At 51.8% G+C, this 23,736-nt stretch overlaps 1 protein-coding gene across 5 annotated transcripts in view; it reads left to right on the top strand.

The window, feature by feature from the left end:
• Window positions 1-2,291: 2,291 nt before the first annotated feature.
• The window catches only part of PIK3C2B (phosphatidylinositol-4-phosphate 3-kinase catalytic subunit type 2 beta), a 64,638-nt gene continuing 43,193 nt past the window's right edge, over window positions 2,292-23,736 (top strand). Inside the window, exons 1-3 of one of the 5 annotated variants that reach the window (XM_047704133.1) lie at window positions 2,293-2,762; window positions 12,527-12,648; window positions 15,646-15,788. The gene's annotated coding sequence lies outside the window, so the exon portion shown is untranslated. Of the gene's footprint in view, window positions 2,763-7,624; window positions 7,686-12,526; window positions 12,649-15,645; window positions 15,789-23,736 lie in introns of all 5 variants that reach the window. The other 4 variants (XM_047704132.1, XM_047704134.1, XM_047704135.1 and 1 more) reach the window with 4 other exon arrangements.

The raw sequence follows: 23,736 nt of genomic DNA, 5'->3' as shown, positions 1-23,736 counted from the left end.
TCAGCAGGGTGAAGGAAAGCCACAGGAATAGTGCGCGGCACACTGGGGCCGGCAGGAAAGCGAATTTCCACTCCCAGGTCTGAGAAGCCAATTGAGATAATCTGCCTTGAGAAAGCCCGGGGAAGGAGAGGGAACCACCCAGAGGGAGCTGTGAACTTGGGTTGAGGGTGGTGGCCAGCCTACAGGGACTCCAAAGAGAGGGAAATCCTGAGAAGCAAATACCCAGACCTATTTAACCTCCTTCCTTCCAATCCTCTGCCAGAGCTCCCAGGGGTTACCCTTTACTAGGAAGCCCAGGGTCAACACTGAGTCTGCAGAGACAAAGGGAAGACAAAGAGTACATCTTCCAAATCCTCCTGTGTAATATGCCAGAAGGTTTTTCTGATCATTCCCAGCTCCACTTGTCTACACCCTGGGTTCTCTGTCACCCACAGGACAAAATCTAAACTTGGCATGCCCTGGTTTCTAAGGAAATTTTTTCTCCCTATCCAAGTGCATTATAGAGCCTTTGATACGATGTTCAACCAGAGAGCCAGGCTTATTTCCTGTTAGCTCCCCACTTGAGAAATGTTCACTCTGGCAACAGACATACTGATGGCCCCTAGGCCACTCTGTTCTCTTGGGCCTCTGAGCTGAGCCTGATGACGGCCACACAGTAAGGGTCGCAAATATTTGTATTGTGAACAAGTGAATGAAGGCGTGTTTTTATCTGCTGTGGCTCTTGAGGATAACATCTCCATTATGATCTGTGTGCAGAGCATTCTGTCTACAGTCATTGGAATGGTTCACGGACATTCTCTCATTGGCTCTTCACAAGAGCCCTGAGTGGTAAGTGAAACATAATTATTACCGATGCTTGGAGCCCGACTACCCAAGGCCACATGGCAGAGAGTAGAGAGAAGAAACACAAGCTTGCCCCCCCCCCCCCCCCCCGCCGTCATGGGCTTCTCCTCCTATGGTCTCACTCAGCGTAGCCTGCAATTAGGGGTCCCTCACATTCACTCAGGTTTCGTCTTCTATAAGAACAAAACAAAATCCCAAGAAATCCTTCTGCATCGGGAACTCGCTTTTTACATTGCTTTCTCCCGGTAGGACTTCTTAGTCAAATTAGTCAAGTGTCAAATTAGTCAAATTAGTCAAAGGACTTCTTAGTCAAATTAGTCAAATTCCCTAGTTAATAAATATCCTCTTACGGAGCTTTGGAGTCTCTTCAAGTTCTCTAACTTTACGAATCTAGGAATTGTGTTGGCTGTTTGCAGTTTTGTATTAATGAGGAAATTTTAGAGGTCCCATATCTTATTAAAAAGGCCTTTCCAACTTTTTTTTTTAAACTCTAGTAAACCCTAAACAGGACTGAAATAGTAGCATTTTAACAAATATTTCCTTGAGACCAGGAAAGGGGTAGGTTGGCAGACGTTTCCATGGGAACCTTGGCTGGGGAGTTCCAGGCTTCTGAGTGAGGCTGGGAGCCTGGAGACCCCATATCTAAAGGGGAAGGCCGGGGAGGGAGGCTGGGAACCAGGTGTTGATCCTTGCAGACTGGCCAGAGATGAAGGAGAGCCCCGGGAAAGAACAAATTCAAGTTTTGAGGATATTGTACTTTGAGATCGGAGATCTTAGTTACCATGCAAAGTAAATGCAAATGAGGAGCTGGCCAATTTTTGGTTGTTCTTTTTTTTTGGGGGGGGTGGAGTCTTTAGGAAAATTCTTCTAGAGACCACTGCTCAAAAAAAGCACTTCGAGTCAACATTTTAAACATAACCTACTACCACAGCTGGGCTGGAGGACCCTCTATCACCCCTCCCCCTCAGGACTGCTATCCTCTGGGGTTCAGGTCGCACGAGGCACTCGGGCGGACAGAAACACCACCACGGCTGAGTGCTCAGCGAGGAGACAGCTTCCCCCCTACCCCCCACCTCCGCCCTCAAGGTAGGGGCTTTTGCAGGCGTCGCCATCCTAATAACGCAGGGGGGGAAAGTCCTCGAACTGCCCGCGGTTCCTTTTTAGCAGAGCGAGCTGGCATTCATCTGACCCTGAGCAAAGGGGTCCCTGCGGGGAAAAGTAAAGACCCAGCTGCAGAGACCTCACCCGAGTGGGACGCGGCAGCGCTGGCTTCGGGCTCCTGAGCACAATCGGACGCCCGCGCGCCGCTGGCCCCCGCGCGCCGCTCGTCCCCGCGCTCTCGCGCCCCCGCGCCCCCTCGGGGAGGGAGGGAAGGAGGGAGGCAGCGAGCGGCGGCGGAGGGAGGGAGGCGGGAGGCGGGCGGGAGAGGTGGAGGGCGGTCAGGGTTCCGGGGACCGCCCCGCCCTCGCGCTCGCCGCCGACTCGGCGCTGCGGGCTGGAGCGGGCGGCCGGGCGGCTGCCTGTCCAGGCCGGGGCTGGCCGCGCATCGCGTCGCCGTGCAGTGCGCCGGGTCTCCGGGAGATGGCTTCTCCGCTCCCGCCCGCTGCTCCCGCTATTGTCTCACCCGGGGTGGCCTGACTCTGCGGGCTCGTGCACGCTCGTGGCCCGGAGGGTTTCCCCCGCGCCCCCCCTCCGGAGCCGGTCCCGCGCCCTTTCCGGCCTTCCCCGCCGCCCCGGGGTGGGGGCCCCAGGGCCGGCGCGCGCGGCGCGCAGCGCGGAGAGGGGAGCGGCCCGGGAGCGGGCGGTGCGCGGCCGGCGCGCCCGGGTGCTGGGGACGCCCGAAGCTGCGGAGCCGGCAGCCCTTGTCGCCGAGCACACGCCACGTCGGGTCCTCGCGGGGAAGCCCGCAGCGAGAGCAGGTAGGACGCGCGGCGAGCCGGGAGCGCCGGCCCGGGCTCTGCAGGCGGCCCGCCGAGCGGAGGGAGCGGAGGTCAGGGGGCTCTGGCTCCAACATGGCATCAGCCAAAGGGCAACAATGGAAGGAGCCCCGGGCTCCCGGGGGCTGGCCGAGCCGCGGACGCGGTGGCCGCGAGAGCTCCGGCCCGCGGCGCCCTGCAGGTGGCCGACCCCCGCCGCCACCCGGTCCCTGCAGTTTCGGGGCGTCTTGGGCCCCGGGGCACCGCCTTCCCACTCCTTTCCCTCTCAGCACACTTCCTGGCTCCCAGCTGCAAGGCGATCTGAGCCAGCCAGTGGTTGGGGGGGTTGGTTTGTTTAAGATAAGAAATAAAAAGCAAGACCTGCCCGGGAGTGGGGGTAGCGGGGGGTGGCGCTTTCCCTTGCAGTGGGTGAAAAGTCAGCATCTAGCTTGGGGAATATATACATTTTTTTAGCCAGACGGAGGGCGTACTTGGCTTCTGCCTTATAAGGGTACTGCAGCACCGGGAGAAGCTGGAGGGGGAAGAGAGGGACCCTCAGGCCCGAGTTTCCGGGCCCTCCGGGGGGGCGCTGCTCTCCTGGCTGGTACTTGTCTCGGTTTTCGGCTCCCGACAGTGGCGGCTTTGATGTTGGGGAGCAGTCGCAGCAGCAGGAAGCCCAGGGGACGCTGCCAAGCTGGGGTGGGGTGAGGTGGGGAGCCAAGGGCTTTGGCAAGCTCCTGGGTTGTGAGAAGAGATTACCAAATGTATGAGGTTAGTGTACACACCCTGGTTGGCTGAGGGGCGCACGCGCATGTGTGTATGTGTGTGAGTGTGTGTGTGTGTGTGTGAGAGAGAGAGAGAGAGAGAGAGAGAGAAGAATCTTCCATTGCTCCTGCTCCTTCAGACCAACCTTCTCTCCCCCTCCATCCCCACCCCCTTTCGAGGTCTTTGTGGCTTCCCTGTCCCAGTCCCACCAGCCACGCCTCGGATGGAATCTCTATTGTCTCCTGGTGCCCTGATGGCTTCCCCCACTCTCCAATTCTGTTGGGGAATTTTGTACCCTGGGTTGACTGGTCCCAGCATGGCACCAGATTCCTGAGCGCACAGCTACCCGGGCTTCCAGAAGTGGGCCAACACTGCCCCTCCTTCTCTCTCTCAACTACCTGGCTGTCTGGGATGTGGCCAAGCAGATGTAAGCAATTTGCACTGAATTCCAACCCTGTATCAGTTGCTGAATGAAAACTTAACACCACCACCACCCTAGGCCTTGGAAAGGTATTGGGAAAGAAGCGTTCCAGGGGGTGGCAAACCCGATCCCCAAGTGTTCCTCCTTCCCCAAGTCCAGCTGTGCATCGTAGAGCTGAGAGGTCATGGGGCTTCAGGACTTCATCTCCTCCAGAGCCTGGCAGTCCCATCTGGGGTTGTGTCCATGGAAAAATTAAGCAGAGGCCCATTTCCTAGCACTGCCTGTCATCTAGCGCCTGAGGAGACCGGTGGCTGTGAGCCGGAGCCCTGGGCTGAAGCTGTGGCTGCTTCTCCTTTGGCCTTTGGGTGAGCTCAAGGTTTGATTTCCATGACTCTGAGTTTACTGCTGAGTGTGCATGGGTGTGTGTGTTTCTGAATTGGATCAAGCTCGCAGCCCTGGCCGGGCAGGGAACTTGGTGCATTTTCCTCTAGCTGGAAGCATCGGGGAGGGAGGCCCCATGGATCTGGGGCCTCAGGATTTTCTCTGAGTGGCTCCTTTGGGATTGCCCAGTGACCTGGAATGCTTTTGGTCTTTGCCATGATACAGTGGCCCTCTAGCAGACACCCCACAGCCCTGTGGGCCTTTGGTCCCCTCTCTGGTTTCCTCACCGCACTTGGCCTAGGTGCTTCACAGGTGCCTCATGGGATTGGTCCTTCAGCTTGGACAGCCCTGCCACAGCCAGCACTGAGGAAAATGAGAGAACTGTGTTCCCTTTGAGGGGTTCATGGCTGGCTGTAAATTTCAGGCTCCTCGTGCTCCTAGGATGTGAACTTAGACTTGATAAAACAGAGTAGTAGATAATATAGTGGGTGGAATTGGGGTCAAGAGGCTTGGGTTAGAGTCCCTGTGTGAGTATGAGCATGGACAACTTATGAACCCAAGACTTAGTTTGTATAATCTGTAAAATGGGGGAAACATAACCTTGGCTCACGAGATTGCTTTGAAGATGAAATACACTGCTTACCACGAACTGAATAAAATCAAGTGTGCAAAAGCACTCCGGAAACTGCAGAGTACTAGACCAGTGTGGGTTATACACCCTGAGTTTAGCCTTGGTTAAAACAAGGGAGGGATAGCTGGTGGGTTTTGCGAAAGGAGCGGGGAAAAGGGATAGAATAGAGAATGTGCTGGAATCTAGGACGAGGGAAGAGTGATGGGCAGATGACAAGGTAGCTATTTCTTGGGTTACTTCTCTTTTTTGGGGGGTTACTTCTCTTTAAAAAGTGTTGGCAAGATGGGAGCTAGGAGAGAGGGAAAAGCTGCTTACTAATATCTGTAGGGAAGTAGGGAAACAAAGACCCACCAAAGGTGGGCTACTGTCCATAGACAGAGTAGTGCTGAGCTGGCAAATAATATAATAGCTAACATTTACTGATGTCAGTCAGCTGGTAAATGACAGAGGACGGATTGGAAGCAGGCTGTTTCATTCCAGACCCTGTGCTCATAACCTCGATGCCACTGTGAGGATGATACCAGGTCTCGGGAGGACAGAAAGGGCAATGAAATTCATTCAGACCAGATTCCCTGACTTGAACGCCCTTGACATGTCACCAGACTGGGACAGTACCTTAGATAATAAACTTCCCAGGGGCAGGGGCCCAGCACGGCACCTCCTTAATTCCCAGGTGTTTGGGGGTCAAGGGATATGTATGTGAATTCCTTGGGATCCTGCCTTACCTTTTTCTGCTTTCTCATTCATATCCCTACCTCAGTGTAAGGAGAAGACGGGGTAATCAAATTGAGTAATTTTGCTACCTTCTGGGCAACATTAATAAGAGGTTTGGGACTTGGGGTACTCCGGAAATTCAAGGCAAATCTTTTATTTTAGTATTTCTGTGTCTGCTTTATTTCATTCCTGTTTTACAAAATGAAACATAGGAGGCTGTTACTTTTGCATATCCTGTGACCGCATACAGCTTTAGAACTGGCAAGGACGGGGCGCCTGGGTGGCTCAGTGGGTTAAAGCCTCTGCCTTCGGCTCAGGTCATGATCCCAGGGTCCTGGGATTGAGCCCCGCGTTGGGCTCTCTGCTCAGCGGGGAGCCTCCTTCCCCCCACCCCTCTGCCTACCTATTTGCCTACTTGTGATCTCTCTCTCTGTCAAATAAATAAAATCTTAAAAAAAAAAAAAAAAAAAGAACTGGCAAGGACTTTGGAGGTCATTTCTCTGAGAAGAAGTGACTCTTCCAAGGTCACACAGTTACTAGCAGTGTTAGAACTTTACCCTTGCCCCCTGGATCACAATATGACTGACAACAGGACCTACCTTTCGGCACTTCACAATCGTATGCAGACCTTGTCAGTGATTTCATTGTTGGGGAATTCTCTCAGAGCACTAATGATGGAATTCACTCACCCCAAATTCCTGTGTTGGTTAAAGACATTAAGGACACAGAAGACACTGTTCGTGCTGTGGGGCAGAGGTCCTCAAGGTCAGGAGAAGGAAGGGGAAAGAAGTTCTCAGTATTCCTGAAGCAGAACACAGAACCTGGGGCCAAAGGATCTAGCCATTCACTCCTTCCTCTTTTGAAATACTTCCCATAGGAAATCTCACCCTGCAGAGGCTCTGTAGTATATCCAAGAGGAACCAGAGATCATTTGCCTCCTCAGAAAATGTTTTCCTTTCACCAATGCTTTATCATTCCTGCCTCTATTCCTTCCTGAAAACTCTCTTCCATTCCCTTCTTCCTGCAGCTTTCTCTCTCTCCTGCCAGCCAACCCTAGTCATGGTAAGATTAATCTCCTGGGTGGCAATGCTTTCTTTTCTTCTTGGCAGTTCTTCCTACAACACTTTGTGTGTCCTAAGTCTCTGCTCCTGAGGCTCCTGTCCTGGAGACTCGATTCTACCTTGTCTCCTCTCCCTGTATCCTCCACAAATGGAGGTGGGTGTCAGGAATGAGACCTGCTCTACTCAACATGGCTTTGTTGTCCATGCCTGGCTAAGCCCAGGCCCACCAGGAGTGAGCTTGCGTGGAGGCATCCTCTCTAGCTAAGTTCTTCTGTCTATCTTTGTGTAGTTGGTACCCTTGGCAGCAAACCAGGAGACTAGGGTGAGGGGGAAAGAGGAAAGAACCAAGAAGATTCCATTTTGAGGAAATGCTACAGTGTGCCTTGCTAGGGAGAAGAAATAGATAATAGATACGAGCCTTTCTTGTCTTAGGTCTTAGACGAATCCAGAACACAGGAGAGTGTCCTGATGGGACTTTTCCACTGCTGAAACATCTCTTGAGAGTCGGTCTTTTCCAGAAGCAGACCGTCTGCCGTGTTCCTCCTGATTCGCCCTGTGGTTAGGTCTTCCTGAGGATAAGTAAAGGAAGTTAAACTGATAAGGAGCACCATTAAAGTGTGTTTAATGCTGACCCAAAAAGGAGAGATCGTTTGCAAATTGGGTATTAGGGGAAGCTGGGAGAAAACGTCTCTATTATTTCCTCCCAAAATATAATGGCCAGGATTTCATGTTTCCACTCTAGACTTCAAGAAGGCAGAGTTGTTTTTTGTTTTTTTGTTTTTAATTAAGGGAAAAGATAGATATAATTCCCTGACAAGTGACTTTGAAAGATAGAGTGGTTCCAGAGGGTTGGCAAATTCTCTCAAGTGCAATTTTCATGACACTGTTGCAGATGGTTCTGGAACACAAGGGGAGAAGGAGCCACCAGAGCAAAAGTTCAAGTACCAAGAAGGGTAAGAGTGTGTGATGAAGAATAGCCAGGAGCACTGAGTGTCTGTCCTCTGGTAGCTTTTTTTCTTTCTTTTCTCCTCCTCCTCCTCCTCCTCCTCCTTCTTCTTCTTCCAGCTTTTGCTTTTTTTTTTTTTTCCCTAAGTTTTAATTTTAATTCCAGTTAGGTAACATTTAGTTTCAAGTGTTGTCCCCTCATAACTTTTCTTTTCTTTTTTAAAGATTTTATTTATTTATTCGACAGACAGAGATCACAAGTAGGCAGAGAGGCAAGCAGGGGGTTGGGGACCAGGCTCTCTGCTGAGCAGGGAGCCTGATGCGGGGCTTGATCCCAGGATCCTGAGATCATGACCTGAGCTGAAGGCAGAGGCTTTAACCCACTGAGCCATCCAGGCGCCCCCACTTTGTAATTTTTCAGACATTATCTTTACTTTCCCCATCCCCTAACTTCGGAGGAAACCATGATGATGAAAATGTGTCGTCCCCCCCCCACCTTAGCAATGGGACAGCTGCAATTCAGATTAGGTTTGCTTCAAAAGAAGATTAAGAAACATGCCAAAGATAATTAGAGAAGAACCACAGTTTGAATCCAGGTCAGGATACCTCCGGCACCTGTGTTTCTTCCTCCGGGACTCCCCTGTAAGGGACCTCTGAGAGAAAAGTGTTGATGAGGCCCAAGTTCTGAATGAGATGGGGTTTCCCCAAGAGTCAGTTAACAACAGAAAGGGTTGTTCTCAAAGTCGTTTGTGGAAGAAGCTATGGCCTCAAAGGCAGAGAAGTCTCTCAGAAGAGAATGGTTAGAAAGAACTCATTCATTCATTCAACAGATGTTTTTGAGGGCTTACTAATGACTGTCAGTGCTTTCAGTGGTGAGGACAGAGAGCCTTCCAGAACTTACAGTTGAGTGGGGAATACAGACAAGTAAATAGGCTGTGGGGTGAGTGGGTGGGTGGGGGAGAATGGGATGCTTTGGAAACTCATAAGGGGGGCATTTGGGGTAGTCAGACTTCCTGGAAGAAATTCAGTGTTAGCCAAGATCAGAACAATGTTTAGAAATTGGGCTGGGGGACAAAGTGAAAGGCAAAGCAGGTGAGGTGAAGGTACTTTAATCTGGCCAAACCCATTGAAGGAGTGTGTATCTTACAGTTTATTCATGATGTACCTGACAGTCTCCTCAGGGCACAGGAGTGAAGAGGACAGCCCCTGCCCTTCTGGATTTTGTGTTCTGGGAGAACTCAGCTCACTAAGAATAAATTTCATGAAGCTTCTTTATTTTGCTGACAGGGATTTTATACTGGTAGATCAGGAAATTCCTCATAGACAAGCTCTGTCTGAACTTAGGGAAAGTTTGAGAAAGACTCAGGATAGTCCTATGGGTAACGTAGGGTAGAGACAAAAAGTGGGTTAATTAATGGTTGGTTAATTCTTCTCCGACAAAAACATCTTCAGTGCCTCTGTTCCTTCATTCTTATATTCACTGATTCATCAACTGAAGGGCACTATAAATTTAGTATATAAGTAAGAGTATGGCTTTAGAGTTAATTCCGTGGGTTCAAAGCCTGACCCTCCCACATACTAGTTGTTTGATCTTGGGAAAGTTACTTCATTTCTCTGTGCTTCTGTTTCCTCATTGTAAGATGGGGAACATAATAGTACCAAGGGGAAAAAAAGGCTGTGGTAGAAATGAAATGAGTTCATTAGTGAACTATCTAGAACAGTGCCCGATACTTAGGAAGGGCTTAATAAATGGTGGTGGTTACAATTATGTTATTAGGGATACAAACTTAAATTCAGTATGGTCCATGACCTTGAGGTAACCACATTGGACTCCAAAAACTGCAGGTGAATGGATGAACTGCTTTATGGCGGGGTCATTCCTATAAGCTCGCTACGAGGCACCTGTCACACGGCCACTCCGAGAGCTGGTGTAATCTGAGGCAGCATTTCAGAGAAGCGTAGAAGCTAGGACCATGGTGCTTCATATTTGGGGGGCCTCTAAACCCTGAGAGTCTAATAAATGCTATGGGGTATCAACCTGGAAAAATAAACTACAGTTTTGCCTTCCTCATTCAGAATCTCTAATCCTACAGCAGGAAGGTGTTAAATGTTCTCGTCTGGGTTGGTCTGATCACCCTCCAAACACAGTATTTAACAGCTCTGTCCCTGGTGTGAAACATTGGGCTGAGCATTGTGGGGAAGGCAAAGGTAAATAAGAGATAAATTTTATTCTTAGATTAATGGGCTTCTGTTACAAAAGTGCTTTGTAACTGTGAATCACGTACGTGGATAAAGATGATTCTAATCACTAGTAGGTATAATGCCAAACAGTATAAATGCTGTGTTTAGAGTTGTCCAAAAGAGAATAGAAGTCACTTTCAGGCCTAGGAGATGAGAACAGGCTCAAATATAAGAGCAAGCCCTTGTAGAGAGCAAGGCAGAGAATATTCCAGAAGGCACGAGCGTGACTGAAGAGTTGTGGGAAAACTTGCCCTGGGGAATGGTTAATAACCATCAACGTTTGGGGGCCATGCATGGACCTGGGCTTGGACTCAGTGTGGGGACTCTTGAAGGTCTGATAATGAAGGGGAGAGACAGAAACTTTTTCCTCAGAAGGATGACAGGAACAGAACCATTGCGGCAAGGTTATCTTGGAAGTGGAGCACAGATGCTTTAGGGTTCAGTGGGGAGACAGACCTCCTTAAAAGGCTGTTTCACTTGTTCAGGTAAAAGAATAGTAATTTTTGGTGCCTGATAGGTGCTTCCAGTAGGTAATTTCAGTTAAGGAAAGTAATCCAAAGCTTGGAAAGGTGTGGACCAGTTTGAGAGAGATTGGAACAGGAAGGCTGGAGGATTTCCTTCCCTGGAGGTAGACTGGTTGTGACTCAATCTGGAAGGAGCACTGAAGTGGGAATCTGGGACCTCTGGGTTCTAGCCCCACTTCTGCCACTATCTATGTGACTTCAGACAAGTCATTTCTCCCCTCTGGTCATTGGTTCTTTGTGTAAAATAGGGATTCAGTTTTTCTCTGTGTTACGCTGTGCTCACCCCAAGGGTAGCTGCCAACTGCCACCCACCACGCTACTATAGTACCACTAACTAGATTCTCTGTGCCCTTTACTCCCATGACTTACCATTCCATAGCTGAAAGCCTGTATCCTCCTCTCTTCTTCACCCATTTTCACAGTTGGTCATTGGTCCCCTTATTTGCAAAACAGTGGGTTGTCTTTTGGTTTTTCCTTGTTTATTATTTGCTTGCTCCTGAGTGGCTTGGGAGGTGAAGAAGTGTTTTGGGGTTTGGGAGGTACTGCAGAGCCATATTGGGATGATCACTAAGGGCAGCTTGCACTTTCGGTAAACAGGGATGTGCCTGGGGCCCATTCTATGAGATGGGAAAAACACGAAGAGTTTTGGCCTCAAACAAGTTTCGACTGAATTCTTGATTCCACTGTCTACGGGTTGTACGACCTTGGGTAAATTTTGCAGTCCTCTTCCTGTTTTCTACTTCCCTCATCCGCTAAGTAAGGATATTAATATCCACATGGGAGGATTGTTGTCAGGATTAGAGAAGACAATACCTGGCACAAACTTGCGGAGGGGAAAAACAGGTCTCCTTCTTTCCTTCTGTTTCATGCTGCTCATATTTGCTTAGCCTCTCCCCAGCCCTGCCCCGCCTTCTCCTCTCTCCCTTTCACCCAGACAAAGTATGACACCTCCACTCCCGTCCTGACAGCGGTCCTGTCCCTGGGGGAACTAACTTGACAGACTCTGTAATGCTGTTTACATACTTTGGAGTGGTATTTCCGCAAGGTGCTTCTGGAACGTCGGTCCTGATAGGCCTGTACACATAGGCACATACGGCCACTCCCTGGTACACTAACCCAGCTGCAAGCAATGTCAGCTAATCCCTCCTGAGAATGGCCTCTGACAGTTGCTACCCTGGTGGACCCCAAGTGAGGGTCCCAGGGGCCTCCCTGGGCTGAAGGTGGGACTGATGGGATGAGGGTGTGCTACCCTGTGCCGGGGGGGCAGCTGGTCTACCCCTCTGCCCATGTAGACTAGGGCTCTGTCTCATAGATGACACCTCTGTCACCCTTGGGGCCTTCCTTCGCGGAGTGGGGCATAAGAGATAGGAGCAAGGCATCAGAGCATATCCAGAGCGACACCAAAAGGAATTGCCATGAGTCCTTGCCTTACTCCCCCAGGCCCTAGGTCACTCCCTGCTTAGAAAAAAACCAAGTTGTCTTGAGCCCTCTGCACAGATGAAAGTTTTTTAATGCCATCTAGGGCAAATGTGCTGTCCTTGTGCCCCAGACACCAGGGCCACCGTTTCAGTCTGTTGTGTCACATACCACCTCAGCGTGTTAAGGAGAAAGAGGAGCAGAAGTAAGGGAAAATTGGAGGAATTGACCAGGGAAGGCATCTGAGGCTCTTGAGTCAGAGTGGGGAGAAGAGAGACAGAAAGCAGGGAGAAAGAGGGAGCCTCCAGCTGCACCCGGGACTTTGGAGGCCCTGAGAGACAGCTGGGCGGGGAAACAGGACATGGGGAGTCTTTACTAGGTTCTCAGGGTAGATGGATCCGGGGTGAGGGCACTGGACCTACTATCAGGACAGGGGTGACCAGACTGATATGGGGAGTCCCGGCTGGGATCTGGTACCATAGGACACTGCCTGCTGCCTCCTCCCCAGGTCCCCATCTGTGCTTCCCTTTCCGTGTGGTCTGGGGATTCCGAACACTGAGAGGCCATCTTGGGGAAGGTCTCAATCTGAGTTCCCTCCTAGGGCCCTGCATTCTGAGTGGGGTTTTTCCTTTGACCTGGCTAAAATGGAATCCTTGGTCTCTCTCTAGGTGTCCTTGGCTGACCCTGAGCAGGATATCCTGCCTGTTACCAGGAAAAGTGGAGTGGAACCTCGCAGCTACCGAGGAAGGCCAGTAGCCACCTCAGTCAGTCTTGGCTGACAGTAGCCAAGGTGCGGGATTGGAGGGGGTGGCTGCCTGCTGGGCCTCACTGAGGGGCACAGGTGTTCTGGGCTGGGGTTCAGAGCTGCCTAGGCCTCAGGCGCTGAGACCAGGGAAGCTCTGAAGAGGCACGGCCAGCACCAGAGACCCACCCTGCCTACTTTTTAATTAATGGATCATTCCTCCCAAGCCACTAGAAATTTCCCTTACCACTTCCAGAAAGGGTTGGGTTGGGCACTCCTCTCCTCAGACTCTGCTTTTCAAATGCAAATGTCTAGTGTCCCTGGTCGGGACTAACACCTTGGCCTCTAACACCCCTGTGTGAATTAGTATCAGATGTTTGGTGGTGTTTTCTGTGTGTGTGTGTGTGTGTGTGTTTTCTGGGCTATAATATAGGGGCTGCTTGAGAGGGGCACCCCTTTCTTTTCCTACCCTGGTCTGACCTCAGGGCCTCTCCAGTGTGCCTTGACTTAGGAAGTAACCCACCAACACTGAGGCCTGCCAGAAGTGAGGTGGCCTTTGGGCGAAGGCCCTCCTGGGTTCATCTGCCTGGCATCCCCTTCCCTGGCATTCTGGCTCCCTGGTGCCCTGTGGGCCTGCCTCCAGTGTATTGGAATGTGGACAGGGAAGGCCTAGAGCTGCTCTCTGGAGCTGAAAGGTCCTGTTTTCTCTTTTTCTTCCGGGTTCAACCTTCTGTCTGCTTTTCTCAGACTTCTTTGCCTGTGACAGTAAGATTGTGACTTCATGGTGTCTAACCCAGCTTCCTCTCCTCTCCTTCCTTCTCCTCTCAGGGAGCTGATGAGGGAGTGAGCAAGGTTTGGGGGACGTGTGGTGGGGGGAAGGTATGGGGGCTGCGCGGGGGCAGCTGTGAATGTGTAGATGTGGGGGTTGTGGGAGGTGTGCGGGGCATGGGGTATGCATGGAGAGTGTGGGATGCATGTGGGCGTCTGGGGGAAGGTATGGGCGTGTGGGGGGGGCGGCCGGGAGGGGGTGGAAGAGGTAGTCTCGGGTATGTGGAGGGTGCCCAGGGAAGAGAGAGAGTGGTGTGGGGTACGTGGGGGAAGGTGTGGGTGTATGTGCCGTTTGTTTGATTACCGAGGCTTTAGGTCCCCGACAATGACTGTTGTCTCTCAGAGATATTCTTGATCTGAGGAGTTAGCACTCACTGAAGACACTTTATTATCAGATCACAAGTCTAGGTTGCTGGTTTAGGGACTTTGGTGGCAGAGGGACAGTGGGCAGGGCTCATGGAGGGGGCAGAGCCCTCCTCCTAGGAGGAGGCAGGGAGCTTGTCCTGGACATGGTGTGGGGGGGCCTGGTCTTCGGCTCCCCACGTTCCCATGGAAGACTAGCTCAGCCTTTTTCTGCTTGACTTGCTTCTGCCCTCCGGGCAGCCAAGCAGGTGGCTCTCAGCTGCTGGCAGCCCACCGCCCACACAGCCTGTCCCTGCCCACTGGCCCTCATGCAGGCCTGCGGGCAGTCGCCCCAGCTTTCCCACAGTCAGCACCACCACCTGGAGGCTGCAGGCCCCACTTTCTGCACTCCTGCGTGTTGGATTGTTCTGGGTCCTTGTCACCCTGATCCTGGGGCTCTGGCACGTCTGGGCCAAGTGTGTACTTGTTGGGGGACAGCCCAGGGCTGGGCTCAGGATGGTCCCTGAGTCCCAGCACCACGTAGCTTCCCCACATCGGGGCTGTAGACCCTTCCCCACTCTGCCGCAGCTCTAGCATGAGGCCCAGGGCAAAGTCCCTGACCCTTACTGGGCCTTGGTCTGCTCATCTCTAGTAGACAGGAGGACCTGGTCGTGGAGAAGAGAGAGAGCCTCTCAGGTGTCTAAGAAGTTGCTACCAGAAAACAACCAAAGCATTGTTAGCATTGAATTCATTGCAAATGCTCCCTTAAAAATCCAAGCTCTGATCCCCAGCAAAGATGTCCTTCAGGACAAGGTCCCACTGGCCTTATTCAGTGCACTCTCATTAGTCCATTGCCCCTGCAATTTCCCCAGGATACACCCCCTCTCCTTGCCACGGGCTCGGGCCATAATTTGAGGCGCTGCTTGGTCCTTGTAGATGCTGGTGGGCTGGGCCCACCCAGCCCATGGGCACTTGAGGGCCCGAGCTCGGGAGCAGTGAGGTGGTTCCCCACTGCCTCTCATCTCTTCCTCTGGTGACCCCTCCAGGCAGAGCAGAAACTTCTTGGTGTGTTCCGTTCTCCCTTTGGTGCTGTGGCTGCATGGGAACATCTGTGACCCGCTTTCTAGAACCTGTTTAATGGGCTGGCCGCCTCCAGGGAGTTTCCCCAGCCCACACAGGAATCCCGGAGAACTGGATTCCAGAGGACACAAGCTGGGGAAGTTGGCCTGGAGATTGCGCTGGAGGTGACAGGGGACAGTGCAGGCCTTGCGGGAGGCCTCAGTCTTCGAGAAGCAAATGGTGCTGTGGAGCAGAGCTGAGGAGGGGAGGCAAAGACCTTGAGGCGTAGTGTGTGCCCATCCCCCATGCCACCTGCTTTCTTACACCCTCCTCCCAGAGGGGTTTCCTTTATACTTCCTGGGGTCTCCACTGTCCTCGGAGAGGTTATGGTTTCTTAGATGTTGGTCTTTGGAAATGTTGGGGTGGTTTTTCTGACATGGGATGGGCTGGTGTGAATCTTGTCCCTAAAGAGCTTTCCTTAGGCATCGCCTCAGCTGGACACCAGGATTGGCCAGGGAAGGTCCTGCCAGAGAGCTCCTTCCCCCAACCCCCATCCTGTCCCACTGCCTTTCTCTCGAGGGCCAAGGAAGCTGGAAGAGTAATTCTTAACCATTCTGCTCCTTGCAGGGCACCCAGCGGATCAGAACTAGAAGGGCTGGTTCTATGGGCTGTGATGGCCCAGTGCAGGTGGGGGCAGGGAGGGGGGAGTAGGAAGTGCAGACCAGATGGAGAGGAGATGTGGCTGCTCTGGCTCCCGGGATGGTTCCTGGATTAGAGAGCCACACACTGCCAAGACCTTTCTTCCCTCTTTGCCAGGGGTTCCATTCAGCTGACTGCCAGCTCCCGTGTCTGATCTCCATCGCCAGCTCTAGGAAGGAAAGTTTGAAAGGAGCCACAAGCCGCCTGAACTCTTCATCCCTGACTTTCTTTACTCGAGTCCTGAATCTGCAGGGTTTGTGGTAGGATTTGTGATTTTTCAGGGCTCCTGTGTGTGTGTGTGTGTGTGTATGTGTACACTGAACGAATTGCATACCTGATTTCTGAGCTGGGGTTGAGGACTTTCAGGCTCTGAATGGGAACACAGCTGTATCTAGCCATGTCATACAGGCTCCTAGCGTCTGTCTCTGTGCTCCTAAAACCCAGAGAGCCCTCTGCTAACTCTGGTATCAACTTTGGCTGCAGATGAGTGGAATGTCCAGAGTAGACCCAGGGAACCCAGGGATGGAGAGTAAAGTTCCAACAGCGAAGACTGAACCATGTAGGGCTGCTTTAATTTGGCCAAGGGGATGCTAGAGAGGGGCTAGGTGAGGGAGAAGAAAGCACAGACAGTTGTTTTCTGTTTTCCCACACTCAGAACTAAGCGATAGCCACAGAGGAGGAACATAGATGTGTTGGTTCATGATTCATGATGGGCCTGACATTAGAGAAGCTTCCAGAGCTGTGCAGAAGCCAGGATCAGGTGGTTGTCTGATTGAGACAGGGAGCTGACCTTTCAGATACACCTTCCTCTTGGATTCATGATGCAGGGCATGCTAACCTTCTCGGCTCCAGCTGAGCCTCTGGCGGTGGGGGCGCGGGGGTGGGTTGGTAGGGCAGTAGGTGTATGGAGCAGAGTGGGGGATGGGAGCCTGGCTGCAAAGCCAGTGGGATTTTGGGTATGGGTAAGTGCGGGTGTTGGAGGATGGAGAGGGGCAGGGATCCTCTGAAGACAAAACTCTGGAAGCCAAAGGGTTTAAGTCCGAATGGCTTCTTACTCCTTGACCTATTTCATTCTGAGAGGCGGTGCTGAAAGTTCCTTCCTCGTTAGTCCTAGAACTGAGTCCTCTTCCCTTACTAAAAACTATTAAAAGGCGGGATGCCCGAAGCTGGGGACTTGAGACCCTTCATATTATTTTTTATCGTCTTGATTCACGGCTCTCCATGCTCCCTGCCCCATGAAGATGGGCCAAGACATGCGGTGCTTCCCTGCCTTGTGCCCCAAAGGGGTGGGAGGATCGAATTCGTTGCAGGTAGGCCCGTCACCTTTGCTGGACGGTAAGTTCCCTGGAACTGTGCTGCGGTCACCTGACTGAATGCTTCAAGGACGAGCATGGCGCCTGCCACATAGCTGGTCCTTGGTGGCCATAGGGATTCAATTCTGTGGGTCTGGGTGGGAGGAGATGACCCAGACCCATCCGGCTGAGCAGATCAGAGTTGTTCCCAAAAGGCGCCCTCCTGCCAGGTAGCGGGAAGCCCTCTCCGCCTACCGCTGGGATCACTGCTGGCCCCTAGGGCCCCACCATCTCTGGCACAGGGGCTGAGCAGAGCCCACTGGCTGGCTGGAGTGTCCCCTCCTTTCTCTCTACCCTTTGACTCCAGACCATTGTGTGGCTCTGCCCTGACCCCATTCCCTCCCCTGCCATCCCCCAGCCATCCTTTGGCAGCCCTGTGGACTCTTTGATGCCTGGTGCCGTTCAGACCCTGGCACCGAGCTGCTTGCCCATAAGCATGCGCTCTTCCTTCACCAGCTGACTGCCCAGGGCTGGGTGGGCTCCCTTTCCCCCACTTACCTCTTGCCTTCCTGGCACTTCCAAAACTGTGGTCTGTAGAGTGAGACCTGGTGGCGGATCTGAATTCCTGGGGAGGCTTGGCAATGGTCAAAGTCCAGGGACTCACCCTACTAAGTCAGACCCTCCAGAAGAGGGGCCCAGAATCCGTATGTTGGAAAAACTTCCCAGATGACTATCGCTGCGAGCATTCAGATGTGGGCTCTGTATTAGATACTATTATTGTGTCAACAGTGTGCTAATAGCGTCGTGTTTATGTAGGAAAATGACCCAGTTCTTTGGAGATTCAGGCTGAAGGATTTAGAGGTGAAGTGCTTGCAACTTCCTTGCAAGTGGTTAAGCAGAGAAAGAGCGTGTGCCGATGTGGGGAGGTGTAGACAGTGCGTGCTTGCGGGTGGTGAAGGGAACGTGGCTGGAACTGGTCTCCCGGACAATTTGCACCTGCTCTTGGAAAGATGGACCTGAGAAGACAACACACCCTGCTCCACCAAGGCATGCAGCCCCAGCGGGTGCCATTCTCGTGGTTCTCTTTGTTGTGGTCAGAGGGTGGCACTCATGTAGACCCCAGTGTGTGGCTTCCCCCTGGAGTTGTGCGACACCGTAGTACTCAGCTCTCTCTTCCTGGATGGGCTGCAGAGAGCCCGGTCCTTACCACCCCACCTCTTTCCTGGGACCTACATGCATTTTCCCCCAGAATCCGTGGGAGCCCTTGAGGACTAAGGGGAACAGAGCAATTTCTAATGTGTCAACCCAGCAAAGGCTGGCAGAGAGGAAGCTGAATTGGGGAAGGGGAGGGGGAGGCTGGAAGCACGAGACTCTTTTTCCTAAAATACTTTGTGTATTCCCACCCATCCCAGAAACTGAACTTTGGGACTTGAGTTCTTCGAGGAAGCCAGCTCGCTCTACCTCCAGGTCGTTGGGCATGTTGCTCCTGACTTCTGTCTTTTCCCCTGCACCTGGCTGCTGCTCTCTACCTTCCCTCCACCTTCAGGGGTGGCTCTCCTGGTCTTGGTGGGGGCTGCTGCTTGTCCGCCTCCTCACCTCGGATCCCTCGCACGCTGACCGTCCGGCGGAGTCCTGGCCGGGCACCAGGGGATGTGGTTAGGGGCCGCTCGGCTTTCCTCATCTGAATTCCAATTCTGGAAGAACCTCGGGAGCCAGACCCGGGGAGCACCCATGGGCCTTTTCTTCTCTTTCCTCCCAGGGCTGAGGCTGCCCCTTAGCTCCGGGATGTGACTTGGGTGTCCTCTGAGAAATTTGACTCAAGGAAACCACTGGGTTAGCATTCAGAGGCCCAGAGTGAAGGCACTTTGTGGGGTGGTCCTATCTGTCCTCCCACCTGCCTTTACAGATGCCAAACCCAGCCCGGTGAGGTGATACCCAGTCCTGTGTTTGTAGAACCCCAAGGAAGGATACCAGCTGCTCCCTGATCACTGGTCTTCTGCCTAGAAACTCTTTTTTTTTTTTTTTTAAGATTTTATTTATTTGACAGAGACACAGCGAGAGAAGGAACACAAGCTGGGAGAGTGGGAGAGGGAGAAGCAGGCTTCCTGCCGAGCAGGAATCCTGATGCGGGGCTTGATACCAGGACTCTGGGATCATGACCTGAGCCGAAGGCAGAAGCCTACCCGACTGAGCCACCCAGGTTCCCCTTGTCTAGAAACTCTTGTCACTGGAAAGCGCTGACCTTACGTCCCAGTTCAAGTATGTTTCTCAGTGGAAATGAGGTGAATTTGGAACTTAAGGAATTTAATGGTGGTGTGGTGGGGCGACAATTCCATACCAATTTAATTTTGAATGTACTATTTTAAGACTATATTTGAGGTATGTAAATGGTGCTCTTGGGATCATAAAGAAGTGGCCCGATGGCTCAGTTGATTAAGCAACTGCATTTGGCTCAGGTCATGATCATGGAGTCCGAGGGTCAAGTCCACATTGGGGGCTCTCTGCTCAGCGGGGAGTCTGCTTCTCCTTCTGACCTCTCCCTTCTCATGTTCTCTCTCTCTCTCTTTCTCTCTCTCAAATAAATAAATAAATAAACAAACAAATAAAGTGGCCCTTAGTCCAATCCGGGGTTTCAGAGAACGAGATGTCTGAGCAGAGTTTGAGGGGTGTGTTAGAGTCCCACAGGCAGAAAGCGAGAGGGAGCTGGGAAGGACTTGCCCATGGGAAGGAAGATGTTGAACAAAATCGGAGAGGTATTGTGTTTTCGCCAATGAATGGCAGTCTGTGAGAGTTAGATGGGGCTGGTGATAAAGGATTTGTAAAGGAAGCAAATAGAGAGCCTTTGAAGGGGTGGAAGCAGAGAATGGGACGATCAGGTTTATCCTTTAGAAAGAGCCCTCTAGCTGTTCTGGGGAGAATGCCTTAAGGAGGGGCAGCTTAGGAGGAAGAACTGTTAGGAGCCCATGATAATAGCTCAGACGGGAGAAGATAAGGGCCCTTGGGACAGAGGGAGGGACTAGCTTCAGGAATGCTAATGAGGAAAAGTTGCTTCTTGATGGAGTCTTTGGTGACTGGCAGTGGGGGGCCAGGTGAAGGATGAATCTTAGGTGGCTGTCCGGTGCCCTTTGCCAAGGTGGGGGACCAGGAGAGAGGAGAGGTTGTGGGAAGGGAAAAGACAAGGTGGTAGTTCAGTTTTGGATATATGGGTGGGCATATCAACTTGAAGGGCGAGATGCCCCTTTGGATATGCTCCAACACACGAATGGAACGAATAGGAGATGAGAGGCAAGGTTGCCCGAGCAGAGGGTGTTAACAGTGGCTGAGTCCTGAGTCAACACCAACATTTCAGGGGTGGCCAAAGGAAGAACAGGCCCAAGAAGGACAGGGAGAACCAGAAAAAAGTGTCATGGAAGCCAAGGGAAGGGTCTGGGGAATGAAATGCAGCAGTCATGTCCGGACACACAGAAATGCCTGTGGAGGGGCACCTGGGTGGCTCAGTCGGTTTTTAAGCAGCTGCCTTCAGCTCTGGTCATGATCCTGGGGTGCTGGGATCGAGTTCCGCATCGGGCTCCCTGCTTAGCCGGGAGTCTGCTTCTCCCTGTGTTCCCTTCTTTCTCCCCGCTGCTTGTGCTCGCTCTCTCAAATAAACAAAATCTTCAAAAAAAAAAAAAAAAGAAAGAAAGAAAGTCAGTCAGTCCTGTGGGACTGGACGGCCTGGACATCATTGCTGCTGGTGGTTTTTATAGAAGGATGGGGACAGAAGCCAGATCACAGTGAACTGAAGGGTAAACGGGAATTGGGAAAGTTCCTGTGTCTTGTGCTCTCAAGGAGCTTGGCTGGGAAGGAAGAACAGAGAAGGTATTGGCTAGAGGACGAAAAGGCAAGAGAAGGTGCTTAGGGTGTAGGGTTTTTTGTTTTTGTTTTTTATTCTTCCTTTTTAAGGCTAGAAACAGCCTGGACACGTTTATGTGCTAAGAGAGAGACCCCAGTAAGGAGAAGAGGCGAAGGTACAGCAGAGGGGAGGGACTTCTGGGGGCTTCCTCCTGGAGGGGAGGCAGCGGATGGGGCAAGAGCCCAAGGGGGCTGTGCCTCAGCAGGAGGCAGGAACCCACTTCCCCTGAGACCCAAAGGAAGAAAGGGAGACTGTGTGCGAGTGTGGATAAACTTGTGCGTGAGAGAGGCAGGAAGTTAGATTATTTCCAATGGCTTCAGTTTTCCTCTTTATTATAATGGTGCCTGGTGAAGGCAAATTTTTCTTCTTTTTTTTTTTTAATGACAGAGAGAGAGAGAAAGGAGGCACTCATGGGAATAGGGATTGTGGTGGGCAGAGGGAGAGAATCTCAAGCAGGCTCCACGCCCAGTGCAGAGCCTGCCATGAGACTCAGTCTCACAACCCTGAGATCATGATCTGAGCCCAAATCAGGAGTTGACAACTTAACTAACTAAGCCACCCAGAAGTCTTTTTTCCTTTTTTTTTTGGTCAGATCTTTGTGTATTGCAGAGAAAATGGATGGAATTTAGGGTTAAAAGCATGGATGGGGAAAAAAAATGGAAGAGAAATGCCTTCTATTTGAAGTTGAATAGGGAGGGGAGTCTGTAATCTTGTTTCTAAAATCATTTGATTTATTATTATTATTATTATTACAGTCATGAGTTTTGTATCACGGGTCTGGTCCCGCAGGTAAAAAATACTGAGGTGGTGCCCAGTAAAACTCAAGAAGAAGCTGTTCCTGTGAACTTCAGAGCCATCTCAGGGATGGAGTTACCAACCCCAGACAGAGCCTCCAGGAAGGAAAGATTTGGGATCAGACAGGACTCAGGGGAGGGCACAGCTCTGCTTCCTGTGCCTTGTGTTCAGCATGTTCGGTACAGAGCGATTGTTCCTTCAGGCACCCATGACTAGAAGAAGGAATTTCTATTACCCAAGGCTGCCGAGACCCAGAAGTTTTCTGTCAGGGGTCCCACATGTGAGTGGAGAAGAGGTGGAGATAAGAGGGACTCTCCCTGAGGTCACAGACCCTGTGGCCCTGGGTTAGGACAGAAGACTCACCAGAGGTCCAGCCTCTTTGGAGGTGGGTGACAGCCCAGCCCTGAGAGCACAGGGAGGGTGTGTGTCATGTCCCCATGGGCCTTGAGCTCCAGGGCAGCAGCACTGAGCCTGAGGTCCCAGAATCAATCTACTGATTAGCCTCAGGCACCAACTGAAGCCCAGAGAGGGTCCCAGGCTGAGCCGCCCATGGGGACAGAGACACCCCCTAGGGTTCCTGAGCATTAGCCTCATCCCAGGACTACAGGTGTTCAGGACACGTCCCAGCTGTGTTGGTGACAGGACCCCAGTCACACTCGATGTCCCTGGTGTTTACTGCTGATGGGGATTCTGCCTCCTGGACATTGTGACACCAAGGACAGCGGGGTGAGCACAAGTTGACCTGACTTCCAGAGGGACAGAGAAGCCCAGAAATGTTGGAGAGTCCAGGAAACTGTATAACCAGAGAGGAGATGGCTGGGTGTGTGTGTGTGTGTGTGTGTTTGTGCGCGCTCAGGTGCGCATGCATGACACCAAAAATGAGGTCAAGTGTAGACACCCCTAAGTCTTAACACTGTCTGGAATAAAAGTGTTGGTACAGCCTGGAGCGTTTATCTGGTGTCTCCTGTCTAAATACCAGGACCTTTTCCTGGGACCAGTTTCGCAACTCCCAGTAGCTGTGTTCTGGGTATCTCCGTCTGCTCATCTAATTCCTTTGGATTTCAAATAGTAAGACTCCCTCTTACTCTCTGGGGGTAAAAAGTGATCAATAAGAAGTTGTTGAAGGGTGGGCAGACTCAGCAGGCAGAGAGTCACTTCGTATGTCCCCAGGCTGGGCTTGGGCTGCTCAGTCTTCAGGGAACTACTTACTGAAATTCCCCAAGTCAGCCACAGTCCTCCAGGCCAGGGTTCTGTGGCTGGGCCTGATGGAGACACCAGGGTCCTGGGCAGGTACCTCAGGTCAAGGGATACCTTTGTCCTAACTCATCTGGACCTGATGAAATTTGCCACCCAAGTATCTACCTGAACCTTTTTCCTTTTGATGTTTTCAACTTTCGAGTCATAAGGAACAACATGCTTCGTGTTGATTACCTGCTGGGTAAAGCCATACAACAGAATGAATCATTTGTGATAATTGTGTGAAATCGTGAACTTGGCTGCTGGCGCCAAGAGCCAGAAATGGCTACTTCACACCCTCCTCGCCTAATCTGAACCACATACACACAGAAATCTGTGGGTCTCAGCTTCGGCCATAGACAAGAATCTCCTGGGGTTTTAAAAAATACCACTGCTCTACCGCAGACCAGTGAAATTAGAATCTCGTAAGCACACCCAGCCATCAGTACTTTTTAAAAAGTGCCCCCAGTGTTTTTGATGGGTAACCAGGGTTGAGAACCACTGGGCTAGGCGAGCCTTATCCTGACAGCCATTCGTTCAGTGCCTGTCTTCCTGTCATGGGCTCTAAAGGAAAGGATACCAGCACTGGAGTGCATGAAGGGCGCTGCTTGTAGCCAGGACCAGCTGGCCTGGGAGCCTTGCCTTCCTGCCCGGCTTCCTGAGGCCCGAGGGGAATCCGTATGGCACACCTGTTATTCCTCAGGTATCCCGGTCTCACCTTTGGCCAGGCTTTGTTTTTTTATGGCTCATGTTGGTCTGTTTGGGGAGGATCTTAGTGCAGGCTGAGTGGTCACAAGGTCTGTTTCATTGGACTATTTCACTTTATAGCTTTTTTTTATTTTTAAAGATTTTATTTATTTAACAGAGAGAGAGAGAGATCACAAGTAGGCAGGGAGGCAGGCAGAGAGAGAGGGGGAAGCAGGCTCCCTGCTGAGCAGAGAGCCCAATGCAGGACTCGATCCCAGGACCCTGAGATCATGACCTGAGCCGAAG

The sequence above is a fragment of the Lutra lutra genome, chromosome 15 (assembly GCF_902655055.1).
Source record: "Lutra lutra chromosome 15, mLutLut1.2, whole genome shotgun sequence".
Lineage (NCBI taxonomy): Eukaryota > Metazoa > Chordata > Mammalia > Carnivora > Mustelidae > Lutra > Lutra lutra.
Note: the sequence above shows the minus strand (reverse complement) of the source record. Positions and strands in the feature narration are given on the sequence as shown.